The sequence below is a fragment of the Leucoraja erinacea genome, chromosome 9, assembly GCF_028641065.1.
Source record: "Leucoraja erinacea ecotype New England chromosome 9, Leri_hhj_1, whole genome shotgun sequence".
NCBI classification, from domain to species: domain Eukaryota; kingdom Metazoa; phylum Chordata; class Chondrichthyes; order Rajiformes; family Rajidae; genus Leucoraja; species Leucoraja erinaceus.
The window spans coordinates 2,207,501-2,220,736 of NC_073385.1; the positions used below are offsets into that span (position 1 = coordinate 2,207,501).

Consider the following 13,236-nt stretch of genomic DNA (forward strand, 5'->3'; position numbering starts at 1 on the left):
AATAGTTGCAGTTTTAAGTTTTAAAAATACTGCAGCCAGTTTTAACATAACAACACCGTACAAGTGTGATAAGGACCAGGAATTTGTTTTCGGTGATGTTTGCTGAGAAATTAAACAAACATGTTTATGAAGGTGGTCTTAGTTAGAACGATATGTTGCGATCTTTAATGACAGAATAACATCTGGTGCAAAATATGACATTACTAATGGCACAGCAGTCCCTTGTGCTAATGCTTCTGACATGCCTGGAAAGGTGCAGCAAATAGGAATTTAGTTATCCCGGTTCATACCCGGGGCATTTGACAATTAAACCCAATTGATTTTAATCTAAAGTAAGTCCCTGTAGTAAGCCTGAACCCACAGCCTTCTGAAATAAGAACAGAAAATGCTGGTAACACGCAGCATGTCAGGCAATATCTGAGTCAGTCTGATGGTAAACAAGTTAGCATCTCAGATGACCTGTCTTGGAACCAGCATATTGATGTAATCATGAAGACCGCACGCCAGCACCTCCACTGACTTTGAAATTTAAAGAGACTCAGCATGTCACCAGATACTCCACAAACTTCTACAGATGCACTGAAGAAAGTACCCTGACTGGTTGCATCATGGCTTGGCATAGAAATTCCAATGCACAGGAATGCAAGTGGCTGCAGAGAGATTCAACCCAGTCCATTACAGGCAGTACTCCCCCCTCCCGATCATAAAGCATCCACATGAGGCTCTGCCTCAAGAACTGCATCTATCATCAATGATAGTCACCATGTTCTCTTCTCACCCCTACCATTGAGCAGGAGGTACACACTACCAGGTTCAGAAACCCCACATCAGGAGCAGCTACAACTCTTGAACCAACCAGCACAACCCTGGTCTTACCTCAGCAGAGGAACACTACAGGCCACATCTTTGACTACCATGAATTTGTTTTCTATTTGTGTTTTGCACTAATGTTTTTTGTTTTTTTTGCAGTCTTTTCCTTGTTATTGTCTTGTAGAATATATGTGTAAATTATGACTCAGTCCCAACGTGACGTTGCTGCAAGGAAGCTTTTCATTGTACCTGTAGTTGGTTGTGCATAAACCAGTTTCGGCTTGATTGTATGAGTTTTGGGCTCGAATCATCCTGGGTCACAAGCACCCTCTCCTCCAGATGTGCAGATTGGCCAGTTTCCCGACCAATGCCGGGGATTAAACACTCTGAGGTAGGATCTCAACCTGAAATATCACCTATTCCTTTTCTCCAGAGATGCTGCCTGACCCGCTGAGTTACTCCAGCTTTTTGTATCTGTCTTCTGTTTAAACCAGCATCTGCAGTCCCTCCCTACTCACAACTCCTCCAGAATCACACATTCTATCCGGACATAGAAAAATAATATATCAGGATCTGTAATCACTGGAGCTGATGTTAATTGTTATACTGCTTGCCAAACATTAGTTTAGCAAGGAGAAGGGTTTCGGCCCGAAACGTCGCCTATTTCCTTCACTCCATAGATGCTGCTGCACCCACTGAGTTTCTCCAGCATTTTTATGTACCTTCGATCTTCCAGCATCTGCAGTTCCTTCTTCAACACATTAGTTTAGTTATTTTGGTTTATTGTCACATGTACAGAGGTACATGTGACAATAAACCAAAATAACCATGTTACCCAGAACATGGAGGGGAGGCTGGCTGGACTATGGTGCCTTCCTCACCTTGGTGCCATATATGTTATGTTGTGTGTTGTGAACTTTCTGTGTTTGCTGATTTTTTTTTTTTTTTTTTTTTTTTTTAATTGTAATTCAATTTGAATTTTGTTTTTAGTATGTTTTATTATTTATTTATTATTTATTTTTATTATTTCTTTGTGATTTTTTTAATGATACTGCCTGTAAGGAAAATTCATTTCGTTGTCTCAAATGAGACAATGACAATAAATTTGAATACAATACAATACAATACAACAGTGAAAAGCTTTTGTTGCGTGCTATCCAGTCAGCAGAAAGACAATACGTGATTACAATCGAGCCATTTACAGTGTATTGATACATGATAAAGGAATAAGAGGGTGAGGAGAGATTTGCTCGAACAGTATACTGGGAAGATTGAAGCCATTCTCTTTGGCCCTGTCACAAGTTCCCTTCTATAGCTACAAATACTATCTCTCACCTTAGTTGAGGGTGAATTAAACTGCAAACTAGACATCATATTTGACCCCAAGATTAGCTTTGCGCCACACACATATGATTAGTGTCTATTTCGATTTTAGGTATAAAAACCCGACTTTAGGTAGGGTCCGATCCGAAACATCAAATATCCTTTTTCTCCGGACACACTGCCTGACCAGTTACTCTAGCACTTTGTGCCCATCTTGGTATAAACCAACATCTGCAGTCCGTTTGTTTCTACATTTCATCTGTCCTTCAGTTCATCTGCTGCTGAAACCCTCCAACAGACCTTTTGTTATCTCCAGGGTGGGCTATTCTCAGTCTTCTATATTCTACCCTCTCTGAATTGAAAGTCGTCCAAAACTCTGGAGTGCATGATGTTGTAATATTGAACCAGTGCTTGTTGAACGGCATGGTCACCATTTAAACAATGCACCAGTTTTTAGATCATTGTCCATATCAAGAGTCTTCAAGATGCTGCTTGAACTGTTGAATTCCTGCAGCAGTTATCCTCGTTTTACTTACAATTATCCTGAAATATGCTGGAATCCAAGGTCTTGCATGTCCCTTTCACTGTATTATCCTTAACTCTACAGCGCGATGAGGGACCTGTATTCTTATAGTCCTGGCCCCTTAAATATCTCCAACTTTAATAATTCCACTGCTCACAAGCATGCCTCCACTTGTGGTAAATTTCTAAGCTTTGGAAATTCACCACTAACGCATCTGCCTCTTGATTTTTTTCTTCCTTCGTTCAAAACCTGATTTGTGAACTAAGCTGCAGCCGTGTCCTTTACTATATCCTTAAGCAGTTTGTATTGTGATTGTGGTCTTATTGGTTTGATAACATCATCACAAACCACTGCATTAATGCAAGCGCTCGTTGGTGATGAGAATCTTCATAGTAAATTATACATGCTTCCATTTTGCAATAAGGGAGAGGAGATGTAGAGAATATCAGAGGACAATCGATTGTCACAGTAATTGTCATGCACAGGGGGAACTTCTTTACTCAGAGAGTGGTAGCTGTGTGGAATGGGCTTCCAGTGGAAGTGGTGAAGGCAGGTTCATTTTTATCATTTAAAAATAAATTGTATAGGTATATGGACAGGAAAGGAATGGAGGGTTATGGTCTGAGTGCAGGTAGATGGGACTAGGTGAGAGTAAGTGTTCGGCACGGACTAGAAGGGCCAAGATGACCTGTTTCCGTGCTGTAATTGTTATATGGTTATATATGATTTCACCCAGAGTGCGACTGGTGGATGGAATTAATTGCCTGCGGGAGATGATGCCTGCTTTTGTGCTATATGATTCTGCGACACCATGCCTTTCCTGCTATGTCTATTGCCATTGCCAATACAACACCCATTCCTTCCTACAACGTTACTCCGTCATTTTGTGTCCAACCCTAGCATTTGAATTGTTACAACGTAACCCAGGAAATTTGCAACCTATCATATTGCTAAATACATGATTTTAAAGATATTTCAATGTACATTAGCCCCTTTCTCTCTACACATCACAAAATAAGCAGCATGCAGACATTTGAAACCAAATTTGAAGGTTCTGATGAAGCAGGAAATTGAGAAGTGACGAGTTGCATTATAATAAACAAGCAGCTCAACTATAACAACAAGTTGCTCTGTTTCTTCTTATTAGTTTATAATGATTACCTCAGCATGATCTTTCACTTCACTGTGTGGCAATTGGACATGGTTGACTGTTGAGTATTTTGTAACTATAAACAACCATTGGCAATATGAGGATATTCAATGCAGTTGAGACATCATATCTCAGTGACTTCATCGATCATATGCTTAGGGTGAAATGAGTTCAGTGTATTTTCATATGTTTATCTATTTGTAACAGTACATGAATTCATTGGTTGCCGCTGGATGTCAGGGTAAATTATTTTGCCTGTATGTGGAAGAATTGCACATTTAAATAGCTGCCTCCATCCTCAAGATGACTCAAAGCATTTTACTTCAATAAATTAGTTTCTAAATGCACTTAATTTTGTTAAAATATACTATGGCGAGTAATGTCTTCAAAAGGTACCACAATCAGCAGTGAATTAAATTACCAGATAATGTGTACATGTTGAAGGATGGAGACATCCATCCATGATTCCCAACGCTTCAGACAGTTACATGAGATTGCTTACACCCATCTGGACAAAGCCGCAATTTAACACATCATGCACACGTGAACACCCCCGACAATGCTGCCATCGATTATATATTAAAACTGTGTGGCTGCCGCCTGCCGCCTGGCGTCCGGCTGCCTTTCTGCCTTTTGATTCGCTGCTCCTTCCTATCAGCTTCCAACACACTTCAAAGCAAAGTTGCAAGACAGGAACACTCTGAACTTTTCACCTCAATGGGATATCACAGCGAGTGCTTCAACAGGAGGGGGAGGGCCAATTAGTATTGCAATTGGAACTGCTGCAGCAGGCAGGGGAGGTGCAATTGGATTTTTTTTTTAAATCCACTGCTGAGGGAGGCAGGGGAGTGCTGGAATCTTACATTTGGGAACGGGTTCAGTTCCGTTGGAGGAGACGGGTGCATGGTGGAATATTGGGTTGGGGGATCACACCATTGGGGGAGCAGACCCAACGGGTCTGCACTTGGTCTAGTACCCCATAAAACTGTCAGACGATGTTATTTACTCGGGATCAGGAAGAACACTTGAGATCATAACTATCCAACTGGTGAAAATGGCAACACTGAGACAAGATAAAAGAAAGTGGTACCAACAGTTGGAACTTATTAAATCAGATTTTAATACTAAAATAAAGCTGGTTTGCTTCAAGCATAGTCAAAAGTGGAAGTTTTTTTAAGATAATGTACTTGCAGGTGAATGGGGTTAATGGTTTAGATAATGACTGCAGAAGTTTCAGTTTTCTTAATATACTGTTGTGCATTATTTTGGCAGTCATTCATCTGGCCTTGATTTGACAGCGAAACTAGGAGGGAGAAGAAAGCCTAACCAGCACTAGTGTTTTGTGTACTCCCACATCATTAACTACACTGTGAAAACATGTTTGGCTAAATCAAGCTTCCTGAAGCAGCATCACCCACCATCCTCTGATGTTCTGTGTGTTTTTGACTTCAATGCCAATGCAACTGACTTCACATTCTGCTGCGGGACTCACTGCTGGGTCCATTTGCAATTCTTGATTGTGTTGAGACAAGGGACTACATACATCTTGTATCTGATCTGCCAACAACCCCCCCCCCCCCCCCCCCCCCCCCCCCCCCCCCCCCCCCCCCCCCCCCCCCCTTTCCCCTCACTTTGTCATTTTGTATTTCTATATCTAAATACAGTGTTTAATGTAATTTAATTGTCACTGATGTTAAAAAATAATGAAAGTACACAAGGCCATGGTGGAGGCACAAGGAACTGCAAATGCTGGAATATTGAGTAAAACACAAAGCACTAGATTGCCTCAGCTTCTCTGGAAGACATGGTCAGATGGGATTTTGGGTCGGGATTCTTCTTCAGGGTGAAGATGGGCCCTTTGATCCGAAATCTTGCCTGTCCATATCCTCTAGAGATGTTGAGGTTGCTTGTGCCTGGCACATATCCCTCCGAACCTTTCCTATCCACGTACCTGTCCAAGGTGTTTTAAATTTCGTAGTTGTACCTGCCTCTGCCACTTCCTCTAGCAGCTTGTTTCATTTCCGCACCACCCTCTGTGTGACAAGTTTGTCCCTTAGATCCAATTTATCAGTCATCCCTTTACCTCTAATCTTCCCCAATTAACTTTGTCAAAGTTCCCGTCTAATATCATCAAAATTGGCGTGGCCCCAATTTAGAACTTGGCCATAATTATTATAAACAAATAGAATTAAGGTCACTGGTCCCAAAGTGTTCCCCCCTCCCAACACTTCAGTCACCTGCCCTGCCGTATTTCCCAAGAGGAGGTTGAGTTTTACTCTTCCTCTAGTAGGGTGATCTACATGTTGATTGAGAAGATTTCCGGAAATACTTAATAAATTCCACCCTTTCCAAGCCGCAGCAATGCTGCAGTCCGTGTCAATATTTAAAAAAAAAAAATCCCCCTCGATACAACCCTATTATTCTTGCAGCTTTTCGTGAGCTCTCTACATGTTTCTTCCTCCAATTCCCTGCTGTCTATTGGGGGTCCATCAACGTGGTCATCCCTTTTTATTTCTTAGTCCCACCCATAAAGTCTCACTGGTCGATCACCATGAATGTCCACTTTAAGTTGATTTCTTCCTAATCAAAAGACCTCTTGACTTACAACCTCTAACCCTCCCCCTGTGCTCAAATCAACGTGTCTAAATTCTGCAAGCTCGCCCTTGATGACCACGGCGAAGGGAATGGTTATCCTGCCTTTAGAAATTTTGCTTGAAAACAATTCTTGAGTTCCATATTAGCACACGAGTTTTCCGATTTTTATTCAAGAGGAACAAAGGAACAAAGGAAAGACTATTATACAGAATCAGGCGAAAGAAGGGTTTCGGCCCGAAACGTTGCCTACTTCCATCGCTCCATAGATGCTGCCTAACCCGCTGAGATCCTCCAGCATTTTTGCCTACCTACTATTTTACAGAACCTCATTTTACAAAAATGGACGCACACCTCCTGATTCAGGGACAGGCTCTTTTCAGCTGTTATCAGGCAACTGAACCATCCTATCAACAACTGGAGTGCGGTCCTGAGCTGCTATCTACCTCATCGGAGACCTTCCGACTATCTTTGTTCAAGAAGGAACTGCAGATGCTGGAAGGTCGAAGGAACACAAAAATGCTGGAGAAACTCAGCGGGTGCAGCGGCATCTATGGAGCGAAGGAAATAGGTGACGTTTCGGAACGAAACGTCACCTATTTCCTTCGCTCCATAGATGCTGCTGCACCCGCTGAGTTTCTCCAGCATTTTTGTGTACCTTCCGACTATCTTGAATCGGACTTTGCTGGATTTTATCTTGCACTAAACATGAATCTCTTTATCATGTATCTGTATTGTCACTGTGGACGGCTCGCAAAAAGCTTTTCACTGTACCTCGGTAAAATAAGAGAAAGTTCTTATAGTGATTCTTAATAGGAAGGTCTGATTTCAATTACTGCAATGTTTTTACTTTCAGAGTGAGGTGTACTTAAAAGGTTGTTATCAGTCAAATTGTAACAGCCACCCTACTAACTTGGGACGTCGAGTAGAGTGGTAGCGGTGTGGAATGAGCTTCCAGTGGAAGTGGTGGCGGCAGGTTCGTTGGTATCATTTAAAAATAAACCTATAAGCATATGGATGAGAAGGGAATGGAGGGTTATGGTATGAGTGCAGGCAGGTGGGACTAAGGGGAAAAAAGTTGTTCGGCACGGACTTGTAGGGCCGAGATGGCCTGTTTCCGTGCTGTAATTGTTATATGGTTATATGGTTATAACATTGGAGGTCAGGAAGCGATCTGATAGAAGTATAAAAAATTTGGTTATATGGTCCCTTATGTGGCTTTGTGAAGTGTTGAGGCTCACACTACGACTCTCTGATACTTATTAGCGGCAGGGATGGGGCAGGAGTCCTGGAAGATTACCTCGTAAATAAGGAGGAAAGACATACCTCAAGGAAATACAGTCCGACAAAAATACCACGTGGCTCTTCCTTGCACCAGAAGCTGTATTTGTGTCAGCACTTCACCTCCTGCCTCGGGTTTCAAGATGTGAAATGTAAACCCTGCGTGTGTCACGTGATGGGGACACTTGTAAACAAGGTCGATGAAGCGAAAAAGAAGTCTATCCCAGCAGGGAGATTTTACATGAAATAGTTCAATGAGTGTTCACGTCGCCGGATGAAGGCAGATGGCAGCGCGGGTTCCCATGAAACTCAAACAAATTGCTTCAGATGTATATTATTGCTGGAATATTCCCTCTGGGCTATCCTGTGACCAACTTGGCTTTCCAACGTGATTATGAAAACAGAAGCTGATGGAAACCTACAGCTGTGAAGCTCTGGCTCTGACCTCTCTGTACAGAGCCAGCCTGTTCACATGGGGTTTGCCCCTTACAGTGGACCAGACAAACTCGCCCTGTTATAGCGGTGAATCGCACTCCAGTTAGACCGGTCAGAAATGATAGCCGGTGCTAAAATGAGGGACAGTTGCTGTATCTCGAAATGCTGCTTACTTTTCTGTATGCACATAATATCTAAATTATCATCTTTTGCCGTCTCGCCTGATTTTGTTTTTGTTATTAGCGTTACAGTTTAGTTTCACCCATTACAACAACGCGGTGGGCGCAGCGCAACGCAATGTTTGCAGGGATCCGAATCCTGACCTTACCGGCTGTCAGTGTCACGGCGCTTCTCACAACCAACACTTCAAAGCCCCCCTTTGACCTTCAATGCCGGAGCCTTTTTCTGGAGCTCGCTTGTGTGGTGAGTCCTGCCTTGTCCGCTTGTCCCCTCTCTCTGTCTCCGTATGAGGTTAGACGGCGGTAAAAAAAAAAAGCTGCTCTATTTCGGGACAAGTGCGTGTCCAATCGTAAAAAGGGACATAAGTTGGCGCTTCAGCCAGCTGGAGTGGAGTGGGATGTATATTTAACCATGGGAGCCGCAGCAAAGAATATCCTCTTGTGGAAACTGGGCAGATGCCGTTGAGACTGCGCCGCAGACAACTAATGGCTAATTACTGGCTAAGCCTTAAGGGTCATGGAGAGAACCATCCAACAAAACAGGTAGTACAGGAGTGCTGGGAGAGAGGGGTGGCTCAGTCTGGAAGCTTCGGCTGGGTTGGAGGAGTTGTGGCAAGGGACATGGGAGTAGAGGACAAAGAGTTCTGCCCTGCAGTATTGTGGCCACCTGTGCCAATATGGTTACTGAATATCCCAAAGGTTGAGCTGGAGCTATGGGAGGCAAAAAGGAGGAACAAAAATTCAGACCCAAAGACAGAATATCATAGCCATATAATAATAGATACAGGGAACACCTCTTAATTTTCACAGATGGATCAAAGGATCCAGTAGCTGAAACAACAGGGGCAGCTGTGGTAGTCCAGGGGATAAATGTTGAGCTTTACAAAAGAACAAACAACTATTTGACAGTATATACAGTGGAACTGTACGCTATTTTGATGGCAGTTCGATGGATGGAACAGGTGCAACCATGTAAAGTAGTAATATGTAGCGACTCATTATCTGCAATCCAGAGTATTGGGTCTGGTGCATCCCATGGGCGGCCTGACCTAGTTTATGAAATCCTGCTACTATTAAGCCAAGTGACAAGGAGGGGCGGTGACGTGACTTTGTTGTGGGTCCCAGCACACATTGGTGTTCTAGGGAATGAAAAGGTGGATAAATTGGCAAAGGAGGCTGTAAAAAAAAGAAACATAGAGATAAACTTACAACTATCCAAATCTGAAGGAAAACACATTGTGTGGAAGAAAATAAATCAGGAATGGCAACAATACTGGGAACAGGAGACAAAGGGGAGACACCTCTATTCGCTACAAAACAGAGTGGGCATTACAGCAAGAAGAGGGGGGAACAGGAGAGAACAGGTAGTATTAACAAGATTGAGGATAGGACACACTCACCTGAACTTGATAACAGCTGGGAATAAACTGTCCTTGAATCTGGAGGTCTGCATTTTCACACTTCTGTACCTCTTGCCTGATGCGAGAGAGGAGAAATGGGTGTGAACAGGGCGAGACTCATCCTTGATTATGCTGGTGGTCTTGCTTAGGCAGCGTGAAGTGTCGATGACGTCAATGGAAGGGAGATTGGTTTGTGTGATGATCTGGGCTGCATCCACTATTCTCTTCAATTTCTCATGTTCTTGAAGCTGTTCCCAAATGCAAACCATGTCGTGATGCATCCTGCTAAATGGTACAGCAACGTGTGTGCCCAAGACCATGTGAATTTGCACAAAGTTGTGGATGAAACCGTGGGCGGCGCGACTCACGTTGCATCTCCTTTCATGTTCTGTGGCTGAAGCTTTTCCAAATGCAAACCAGGTCGTGATGCATCTTGCTAAATGTTGTGGTGAAAGACCATGTGAATTTGCGCGACTCACGTTAGGCGAGCTTCTGCAGTCTGTCTGTCTTTTTTTTATTTTTTTTGTCTCGTTTGAATGTAGTTTTTATTATTTTTTGTTGTGTATGTGTGTGGGTGTGTGCGTGTATGTGTGTGGGGGGGGCGGGGGGTGGGGGGAACTTTTAAAATCTATCCCCTGCACAGAGAACCTGACCTTTTCCCTGTCGGGTCTCCGTTGTCATTGGGGCTGCAACGTGGAGCGGCCTCCAACAGGAACGTCCTGGGGCTCCAGTCGCGGAGCTGCGGACTTACTCACCATCGCGGAGCTGGCCGAGTTCGGAGCGGGAGGAGCTGTGGTGGCGTGCGGCTGCGACCCGACCCCGGGGAGATTCGGAGGCTGCAACCGCAGGTCTGGTGGACGGTAACACCGGGAGCCCGCGGGTCCCTACTGGGAGACCACTTTTCGGGGTTTCCGCAACGGCGACTTCACCCGCCCGCGTTGCGGGATTGAAGAGTACCTGGAGCGGGGCCTTACATCATCGCCCGGCGCGGCTTTGAATGGCTGCGGGACTTACTAGCGCCCGCTGGGGGCTCCAACACCAAACCCAGAGCGTGGGCTTGCATCACCCGGCGCGGCGTAAATGGCCGCGGGACAATTACCATCGCCCGCCGGGGGCTTTGACTCTGACATCGGGAGGGGAATGGGGAGTGCAGGGGAGAGATAAGTCTTTGCCTTCCATCACAGCGAGGAGGAGATGCGCTGTGATGGATGTTTGTGTAAATTGTGTTGTGTTTGGGTCTTTCTTGTGTGTATGACTGCAGAAACAACATCTTGTTTGAACCTCAATGGGGTTCAAATGACAAATAAATTGTATTGTGTTGTATGAACCCCAGTCCATCAGGCCAACCACCTTCCTCCATTTCAATTCCATCTACATTTCATGCTGCCCCGGGACAGTAGCCAACATAATCAAGTATAATTCACCAATCTTCTCTTCTCCCTCTCCCTTCAAGCAAGAGAGACAAAAGCTTCTATGCATGTATTGTGGGAGAACTGGGAAAGGGGAGGGGATGGAGAGGGAAAGCAAGGAAGTTGGAGAAATAGCCCTTGCTTTCCCTCTCTATCCCGTCCACCTTCTCAGTTCCCCCACCAGTCTTACTGTCTCCGACTACATTCTATCTCTGTCCCGCCCATTCCCCTGACATCAGTCTGAAGAAGGGTCTCGACTCGAAACGTTACCATAAAGCTTTATCTGCAAAGGAGTTTAGAAGGATGAGAGGATATCTCATTGAAACATATAAGATCGTTAAGGGCTTGGACACGCTAGAGGCAGGAAACATGTTCCCGATGTTGGGGGTGTCCAGAACCAGGGGCCACAGTTTAAGAATAAGGGGTAAGCCATTTAGAACAGAGATGAGAAACACTTTTTCACACGGATGTGGCAAAGTGCTCAACAAAGCCTAGGGCAGTGCAGGGTTCTCAGCTACATGTAGTCAGAACAAGCCTCAACACAAGAAATGGTTTGACAGCTTGTTAAGCCACGTTTAGAGTTTGAAGTTGAGAGTTTAGGGTTTAGAGATACAGCATGGAAACAGGCCCTTGGGCCCACCAGGTCCACGTTGACCATTCATACAAGTTCCATGTTATTCCACTTACCCATCCACTAGAGGCAATTTACAGATACCAATTAACCTACAATCCCACATGCCTTTGGGGTGTAGGAGGAAACCCACATGATCACAGGAAGAACGTGCAAACTCTACACTGACAGCACCTGAGATGAAGATTGAACCTGGGTCTCTGGCACTGTGAGGCAGCAGATCTATCAGCTGTACCTCTGCGCCGTGTCTCCAAGCTGAACTGACTGTCAAAGTGGTAAAAGATTTTGAATGTTTCTGAATATTTCTAAGATAGAAAACAAACAAAACAATAAAAATATATATTTTTACAAAAAAAGTCAATGAAAAGTATTTGCACCAGAAACACTGAAAACTAACTGAATACCTTAAAGTTAACCTCAATTAATTCAAAATGATGCAGATTATATGCAACAAACCTCTGTCCTCACAGCTGCTCTTCTCCATTGAAATGATTGCAGTTTCTGAACACATGCCAGGTCTAAGTGGCATAAGTTCAGAGGACTGATTTTCCAGCAAAACTATTTAGGAATTGCAGCTGGCTCTACCACTCAACTCTCAGTGTCGGAACACAAATGTTTAGAACTGAACACATTTCTCTGGAAAATCGCAGTCAGTATCTCCTCCCAACATCCCTTCTATCAGCTCATCTGCTGGTTCTACCCACATTCTTGCTTTTGTAACCCTTGGCATCAACTCCAAAGACATACAGATTTGTAGGTTAATTGGCTTGGTAAAATGTAATAATTGTCCCTAGTGGGTGTAGGATAGTGTTAATGTGCGGGGATCGCTGGTCGGCGCGGACCCGGTGGGCCGAAGGGCCTGTTTCTGTGCTGTATCTTAAACTAAACTGTTCCATTCTTTCCTCTGGATTAACCCCCACCCTGAATGTGCCTCAAACGTAACCAAGACCAAGTCCTGTCAAGGCATCACTCCTGTGCTAGGTTTGTTCTACTAGCTCTCAGTCTAGTATCTTATTAATGTTAATTTGCAACAGTTTACACATTTCTCCATGGCCTTATTATCCCGGTCTGTTGTTCATTCCTACAACCTCTGAGCTCCCTGCACTCGTTTATTTCCGATTCTTGCTGCTCCATTATTGGTGATCGTACATTTAGCTTCATTAACCATAAACTCTGAAATTCTCCCCCTGAAGGTATTCTTCAGAAGACTAAGGAAATTCTGCGTGTCCCATAGGACTCTGAACAATTTCTATAAATGCACCATAGGAAGCATTCTATCGGGGTGCAACACAACCTGGTTTGTCAACTGCTCTGCTCCAGACCGCAAGAAATTGTAGTAGATGCAGTCCAGTACATCATACCATTGATTCCATTTACACCATGCTGCCCCAGGAAAGCAGCCAACATAATCAAGGACCACTCACACCCTAGTCATTCCCGCTTCTCCCCACTCCCATGGCACGGAAGATACAAAAGCTTGAAATCACATACCACCAGATTCAA

General features: G+C 44.1%; 1 protein-coding gene across 1 annotated transcript in view; it reads right to left on the reverse strand.

Moving 5' to 3' along the window:
• asb2a.1 (ankyrin repeat and SOCS box containing 2a, tandem duplicate 1) overlaps positions 1–9,356 on the reverse strand; it is a 47,054-nt gene extending 37,698 nt beyond the window's left edge. The window contains exon 1 of the mRNA XM_055640082.1: positions 8,443–9,356. The gene's annotated coding sequence lies outside the window, so the exon portion shown is untranslated. The remainder of the gene's footprint in view (positions 1–8,442) is intronic.
• Positions 9,357–13,236: the final 3,880 nt, after the last annotated feature.